This window comes from Garra rufa, chromosome 2, assembly GCF_049309525.1.
Source record: "Garra rufa chromosome 2, GarRuf1.0, whole genome shotgun sequence".
Lineage (NCBI taxonomy): Eukaryota > Metazoa > Chordata > Actinopteri > Cypriniformes > Cyprinidae > Garra > Garra rufa.
In genome coordinates this window covers 74,169,012-74,177,432 of record NC_133362.1, presented here as the reverse complement: position 1 = coordinate 74,177,432, position 8,421 = coordinate 74,169,012, and the positions used below count along the sequence as shown (strand labels likewise).

Sequence of the window (8,421 nt, the reverse complement as noted above, 5' to 3'; positions counted from 1 at the left end):
GTGAGTTGCTGATTATTGGCTAGTTCGGATTTCATTTCGTGTCCAACTTTTTCTCAAAGCTCGGGTGGCACGTAGGAATAGGGCAACAATTCGGCAAGCCTGTGACATCAAAACCAAACTGCATTACGCAAAAATCAGAGAGCGAGCCAGCCAGGAGTCGAACCTAGAATCTTCTGATCCGTAGTCAGACGCGTTATCCATTGCGCCACTGGCCCACCGCCTGGGGATCCTCGTGCTTGCAGCCCGACTCGTTGGTTTTCGACGTGACAGAAGCCTGTATTGCTGTCTGCTTGTTCTCATGTTATTAGCAGGCCAGGATTAGATCGGCTCTTCCCTGGTGGTCTAGTGGTTAGGATTCGGCGCTCTCACCGCCGCGGCCCGGGTTCGATTCCCGGTCAGGGAAAGCTCTTTTGCCCCCCCCTCCCCCCCAATGGCGGACTGTGAAATGAAGCTCTGTTGGCCGCTTTCAGAAGGCCGGCCCCCCCAAAAAAGGTGGGCACGTGAAAAACAACCTCCTTCGAGCCGGAGTCGAACCAGCGACCTAAGGATTGCCAATGCTCCTCCTACAGTCCTCCGCTCTACCAGCTGAGCTATCGAAGGCGCAGGTCTGTGTGGTCACAACCTCGGCCTATTAGGTTTCTGCAGCTCGACTGCTGGCCAAAAAACGGCTTTCGACGCAGGAAGACGTGTGGCCCTTTTTCGTAGAGGGAAGCACAGAGGAGCCCACCTTCCAATACCGGGAGTCGAACCCGGGCCACCTAGGTGAAAACCAGGAATCCTGGCGGTAGACCATATGGGAACTGGTCAGTGGAAGCCTTGTCCGGGTAAAAAAAAAGATTCCAAAAATACTCACGCCACGCATTCGAAAAAACAAGTGTGGTCTTGCATTGTGACCGTTATCTCAAGGAAAAACAGCCTATCGCCCGTCTGTCAAGGTACAGAAATGAAAAAATCATGAGATTAACAATGAAATGTTTTTAAGATAAGATGGCGCCGCGGATGGCAGCCTCTGTGCTTAGCTCTTCAGTTGTTTTAGTGTTTTTGTTCGTTTTTCCTGTTTTTTGTTTTGCAAACACGATCAGTTTTACAAGGGATGAACTGCTAAACATTAGGCAGAACACACCACAAAATCTATTACCTGTTTTTGATTATTCGGACGTTTTGCTCAACATCGTAGTTGGCGGAGCGGCGGCGCTTACCAAACGCTTCAGGACGCGCAAGCGTGAAGCTTCGTCAGCGTGGATTCAGGGTGTCGCTGCCAGGCATACATCTGGCGAATCTCCGCTCTCTACCCAACAAAACGGACGAACTCCTTCTGCTCTTTCGGACAAATAGGGATTTCTCACATTTTGCTGCTCTGTGTTTCACGGAAACCTGGCTGAACGCGGCTATACCGGACAGCGCGATTCATCTACCGGGATATCATCTGTTCAGAGGAGACCGCGACGCAGAATCAACGGGGAAATCGCGTGGCGGCGGGACGTGCTTTTACATCAATGAGAGGTGGTGTACAGATATAACGGTGTTAAAGAAAATATGCTGTTTTGATGTTGAAGCGCTCTTCATTAACTGTAAGCCGTTCTATTCGCCGCGGGAGTTTTGCTCGTTCATTCTCGTGAGCGTGTACATTCCACCGCAAGCGCACGTGAGCCTGGCGCTGCAGAAACTCGCTGATCAGATCACAGAGACAGAACAACAACACCCGGACTCTGTTTTAATCATTCTTGGGGATTTTAATAGAGCAAATCTCTCCCGTGAACTGCCAAAATACAGACAGCACATCACATGTCCGACCAGAGACAGTAATATATTGGACCACTGTTACACCACAATTAAAGGAGCATATCACTCTGTCCCACGGGCAGCTTTGGGACTCTCCGATCACTGTCTGGTCCATCTTATACCAACCTACAGGCAAAAACTTAAAGCTGCTAAACCTGTAGCAAAGTCTGTAAAGAGATGGCACCGACGAAACAGAGCGGGTATTACAAGCCTGTTTCGAATGTACTGATTGGAGTGTTTTTGAAGCTGCTGCCACTGACCTGGATGAGCTCACAGAAACTGTAACTTCATATATTAGTTTCTGTGAAGATATGTGCATTCCTACCAGGACTCGTTTAACCTACAACAACGACAAACCATGGTTCACTGCAAAACTCAGACAGCTCCATCATGTCAAAGATGATGCTTATAGGAAAGGGGACAAAGTCTTGTATAAACAGGCCAAATACACACTGGAAAAGGAGATCAAAGTGGCAAAGAAGAATTATTCTGAAAAGATAAGGAATCAATTCTCTTCTAGTGACTCTTCATCAATGTGGAAAGGTCTAAAGCACATCACCAACTACAAGACACCATCCCCCAGCACTTTGCAGAATCAGCAACTGGCAGACGATCTGAACGAGTTCTATTGTAGGTTTGAAAAAACACCATTCACACCTCCAACATCACCGCTCTCCCCCACTCCTGCAACACCCATTCAAATCAGTGAAAGAGATGTTCGCCAGGTCTTCAAAAAGAACAAAAGAAGAAAGGCACCAGGCCCTGACGGTGTCACACCAGCCTGTCTGAAAACCTGTGCAGATCAGCTGGCACCCATTTTCTCACAGATCTTCAATAGGTCTTTGGAGTTGTGTGAAGTCCCCGCCTCTCTCAAACGTTCTGAAATCATCCCCATTCCAAAGAAACCCAAAATAACAGGACTTAACGACTACAGACCCGTGGCGCTAACATCTGTCGTCATGAAGTCGTTTGAAAAACTTGTTCTGGCTTACCTGAAGGACATTACCGGACCCTTACTGGACCCCTTGCAGTTTGCTTATCGAGCAAACAGGTCCGTAGATGATGCAGTAAACATGAGTCTACATTTCATACTGCAGCATCTGGACAAATCAGGGACTTATGTGAGGATCCTGTTTGTGGACTTCAGTTCAGCCTTCAACACTATCATCCCAAACCTCCTCCTGCCCAAACTAACTCAGCTCTCCGTGCCCACCTCGGTCTGTCAGTGGATCAACAGCTTCCTGACAAACAGACAGCAGCTAGTGAGGCTGGGTAAATTCTCATCCAGCACCCGGACTATCAGCACTGGCGCCCCTCAGGGTTGTGTCCTCTCCCCACTGCTCTTCTCCCTGTATACTAATGACTGTATCTCCAAAGACCCCTCTGTCAAGCTCCTGAAGTTTGCAGACGACACCACACTCATCGGTCTCATTCAGGACGGTGACGAGTCTGCTTACAGACAGGAGGTTAAAGAGCTGGCTGTCTGGTGCAGTCATAACAACCTGGAGCTGAACACGCTCAAAACTGTGGAGATGATCATGGACTTCAGGAAAAAACCCTCTGCTCTCCCCCCACTCACCATCATGAACAGCACCGTAAACACAGTGGAGTCATTCAGGTTCCTTGGAAATACCATCTCACAGGACCTGAAGTGGGACATTCACATAGACTCCATTGCTAAAAAGGCCCAGCAGAGGCTGTACTTTTATCTCATGTAATCATGAGATAAACAATGAAACTGAGACGCGGTTTTAACCGGGTAAATTGCTGATTATTGGCTAGTTCGGATTTCATTTCGTGTCCAACTTTTTCTCAAAGCCTGGGTGACACGTAGGAATAGGGCAACGATTCGGCAAGCCAGTGACATCAAAACCAAACTGCATTACGCAAAAAGCTTAGCGCGAGCCAGCCAGGAGTCGAACCTAGAATCTTCTGATCCGTAGTCAGACGCGTTATCCATATATATATATATATATAATATATATATAATTTGCAACTGTAAATCCTGTAAATTTGTTTTTAAAGTTTACATGTTTTTGTGGGTACAAACAAGTGTGATGTATTTTAGTTGCATTTCTACTTTATTAATTTTATTTGCTTATTTTTGTAAATGTGTGTTTATTGGCCAGTTTAGCTCAGACAAAATTAAGCAGAAATAAATGTTATTTATGAATGTCAGGTTTTAATCTACAAACATCAAATTAACAAAAGATTTAAAAGTAAAAAAACAACATTTTAATTTATATGTCATAAAAATAATATTGACATGAGTTGTGGATTAAAAGGTGCTGAACTAGTTATTCAAAATTTCACATGAGAGGTGTGTTAAAATCTACATCAGTTCAGCCTGAAATGTGTATATATTTTTCTGTATAGAGAATGACCATAAAGTATGTAATATCAGTATAATATGTTGCATTCAAAAATGTATCTACAAAATAAACAATTTAACCCACTATTCAAATTGATGATGAGCCAAATAGTGTTTGAAGATTAAATCAGGTGAGACAAGATCTTTACTTAAAATCAATGTTTTATTAAATTGACTCAAACATGCCTTCAGTGGAATTTAGAGAGTTCTAAAAACAAGTGTAAACATAAAAAGAAGAAAAAAAACCCCACAAGTATAACCAAGGAAATTATAGCTGCTGCAAAGCAATGGGAATGGACAAAAAGAACAAGGTCAATTAGATATATGTACACAAGCAAATAACAATCAGTTAGATTAATCAGTACACATTTTACAAACAGTTGCAATTTACCAGAATATGCTCCATTTAGGTCTTATGTGCTAGAATGGATGTTAAGGACAAAAACAATGACCAATTAAAATGTAACTGAAAGGAATGGATGGAGCAACAGAATGGTGCAACATGAAAATAATGGATGATTACAATTACAATTTCTATTTTCTATTTCTATTTCTGGGCAGTAAATGTATTTTCCTGCCACTCCAGGGAGGGCCGTATCGATATGTTGGCTGTGTGGTCCCTGTTTAAGGACTATGTGGCAGAATCTGCACAGGCGGTCTGCTCGAGAACAGCTCCAGCTGCTCATGTCATGGTCATGCTTAGGCAGAAGAACAAGAACGGGTGGCTGAGCTGAGGGAACTAGGAATTAAAAAGAAGTTTAAGATTTAAGAAAGACAAAAAAAAATGGACAGGGTAAAAATAATTAATTACATGGTTAATATAAATTGCAGAGTTAATATGGAAATGATGGAAATAAATAAAATGACTAAAGCAGAGTTAAGACAACATCTTAGTGTCAGAGAAGTTTACAAAATGGAGGGGTTGTCTACATGTTGTTCATTCTTACCATTTTCACCACTGTCCTCAAAGGCAAGTGCTTTGTGTGAAGCGGTGCCAGCAGCACTTGTGCAGAGTTCTGAAACAAAGGACAGTCTTTATGTTTTGCATTTGAACAGGTTATAAATATTTTACAACCCATATATAAATATTTAACATACATATATAATAAAAAGGTGATTCTTAACTTATAGGTAATTTTTTTGTTCTTTGGTCATTTTTTTTTCACTCTTCCTTTGTTAAGCTAAAATTAAAACCACCTCAAACATTTTTTTACTACTTTACTATTATGATTTTTCCATACTTTTCAACCTCCTTTTAGGTCACCTTGTTGCACACCCAGACTTTTAAACTTCAACAATGAAAATACAGTTTATAAATATTACATATCTGGTAAATATTAATGTACCTGAATTAAGCTCTAATAAAATAATACAAAAAATATTATAGTATTTAATTCGAGACCTCTGTCAGAATTACTTTTTATACAAAATATAGCTGTCGCACAGTTTGTGTAATTTCCACCACAACACTGTGTGTTTCTATGAAAATGTTGAGTGACATCAGAGCACATGTTGGACACGGAGAAATTTCAATATTCACCAACAACAAAGTAAGAAACATCAAAGTAAATATTGCTTGATCAGTTAATATATTTATAATGTATAATTTCCACCACATGCTGTTCCTTCAAAGAGTGTTCGGTAAATAAGAGTATATTAAATACATGACATGCTAAGTATTAATTCAAAGCCAATCAGTGAAGCTATCTTCCATTTTTTCCACAAATAATCTACAGAAATGTCATTCCCACCACACTGTCCTTTGTGGTGCAAATGACATTCATGGTTACAAAGTACAATTAATATGGATTAGATCGACAGTAGATTTGCAGGACTGCAAATGTTTCAATCCAGTCATGTTCCAGCATTGGTATGAAGCTTCCCTACAATTACGTTAATTTCATGTCATTTCCACCAACACACACAATTTATGAGATCATGCTCTACTTAATCTAAAAATTCAATATTCATTATCTAATAAGATCTTACCCAAACCAATGTTTAGTTTCAGAGTGTGACAGGTGTACAGTTCATGATTTGGACCTTAGGGCAGTTAATTTGTCTCGTTGACAACTGTATAAATATTTTACAATCTGAAAAAAAAAGGTAAAACTAGTTACAAAAATGATCTTAAGACAATTCCTGAGTGACATAAGTTTTTCTATTTTTAAACAACAGCTGTATATTGTGATGTGGTGGAAATTACAGTTGTTCATTGCAAAAAAAAAATAGTAAAATATAAACAATTTCTCTTGTAATCTAAGTTTCAGACCTTAAAACTTGACAAACTATTAGGGTCTGTGTAATGTGACTTTTGCAAATATTTATTTTCCTCAGCTTAGTTGAAGAAATGTGCATAAATATATTACTGGTCAAAGGTTTTTAATGTTTAAAAACAATTCTATGCTAGTATCTGTTAAAATGTAGTTCATTGTTGTGATAAAAGCTGAATATTCAGCATCATTACTCCAGTCTTCAGTGTTACATGATCCTACAGAAATCATTCTAATATACTGATTTGCTGCTCTGTTATGATTATTGGTGCTCAAACATTATCCATGGTTCTTCTTATTAATATTGAACACATTTTTTTCCCTTTAATTTTCAATTTTTGTGGAAATCATGATACTTTTTTTTTTTTTTGAATTATTTGATGAATAGAAAGTTAAAAAAATAACAGCATTCATTTGAAATAAAATATTTAAGATTAAATGTATTTTCACTTTTTATCAAGTTAATTTGTCCTTGGGAAATAATATATATTTCTATTAATCAAATAATTCTGAAAAATAAAATGTATCATGATTTCAACAAAATTGTGAAGCATAAACATATGTGTGTGTATATATTGATCATTAGAAATGTTGCAAACCAATATTTTAGTGTGACTTTACTAAGGACTGGCATAATGATGCTATAAATCAAATTGAATCACATAATACAATCACATAAAATATAAGTTATATTTTAAAATGCTTTCACATAAAAAGTATCATAAATTGAAATTATATATTATTTTATACTATACTAAATATATTACATATTATATAATATAGACTATTCAAAAACATTAAACAATCTTAATGATCCCAAGCTTTGACCGGTTATATGTTTTAAATTAAGTGCCATTGAATTTGACAATGCAATGATGATAGTCTTGGATATGTGAGAAAATCTTTATAATTTAAACTGCATCACTTCTAACCTTACTTAAATCAGCATATTCGTGATATCTTCCCCTTAAATTATTTTCTGCTTATTCATTCAAGAATCAATCAAGTGTTGTCAGTAGTGCGTGCAAGACGAGATGAGTCGAAAGACAAGATTAACAATTAACAATATATTTAATATAATAATTCAAGAGGATCAGTACAGGAACACACATCACAAAACGTTAGAAACGTCTAAACAATATCAAGACCGACAGAGTGCTTTGGACAGAGACAGACTTATAAAGGGTGATAATTGGGAAAACACAGGTGACACAGATGACTAATAATTACACACAGGTGACATGGATGAGGGCAAAACCAAATAGTGACAAAATGACAGGGGAAGACAAGATGAACAGACAGGACTGTGACATTACACCCCCCTCCGAAAAGGCGCGTCCTCGCGCCGTGGGGAACAACAAAAAAGAGAAGGGGGGCGAAAAAACAGAGTCCATGTGGGAGGAGGCTTTGGCGGAGGACGGCACCCCTGGAGGGGGACAACAAACAAAGTCAACAAAGTCCAGGGGGGCGACGAAGGTGGGAGGAGCCAGGGAGGAAACAGGAGGGACCCGGAGCAGGAGGCACAGAGCAAGACCCAGTCCACAGCCATGAAGATCCACTGTGGAGCCGATGGAGGGAGGAGCCATGGTGGAGGACGGGCTGACGACTCCAGGGGTCCGACCGACAGAGGCAGAGCAGGTGGAGGATGAGCCCGAGGCGGAGACGGAGAGCCGAAGATCCTGGGCGACACCGAGGATCCGGAGGGCCAAGGCGGAGCCAGAGGCTCTGGCGACCAAGGTGGAGCCGGAGCGACAGAGGACTGAGGTGGAGCCGGGGGGAGGGAGGAGCCCAACGGAGCTGATGGGACGGAGCGACGAGGCGTAGCCAGAGGAGTAGAGTCCGTAGGTTTACCCCGGTATACAGTATTACCGTGAATAAAAAAAAAAAAAAAAAATGACGTAAGGCTCAGACAGCGTCACCAAACTGTTGGCTTGTGCCTATACCGTTAAGAAACTGAATACCAAACACTACAACAATGTTGACAACTTTTATTAA

The 8,421-nt window shown here is 40.4% G+C and overlaps 3 non-coding genes across 3 annotated transcripts; 1 reads left to right on the top strand and 2 right to left on the bottom strand.

The window, feature by feature from the left end:
* Positions 1–142: 142 nt before the first annotated feature.
* On the bottom strand, positions 143–215 carry trnar-acg (transfer RNA arginine (anticodon ACG)). The gene has a single exon. It is a non-coding gene; the product is annotated as a tRNA-Arg (tRNA).
* Positions 216–331: 116 nt separating this feature from the next.
* On the top strand, positions 332–403 carry trnae-cuc (transfer RNA glutamic acid (anticodon CUC)). Its single transcript has one exon. It is a non-coding gene; the product is annotated as a tRNA-Glu (tRNA).
* Positions 404–513: 110 nt separating this feature from the next.
* trnay-gua (transfer RNA tyrosine (anticodon GUA)) lies at positions 514–600 on the bottom strand. Its single transcript is given in 2 exon segments — positions 514–549; positions 564–600. It is a non-coding gene; the product is annotated as a tRNA-Tyr (tRNA).
* Between the last annotated feature and the right edge of the window lie 7,821 nt (positions 601–8,421).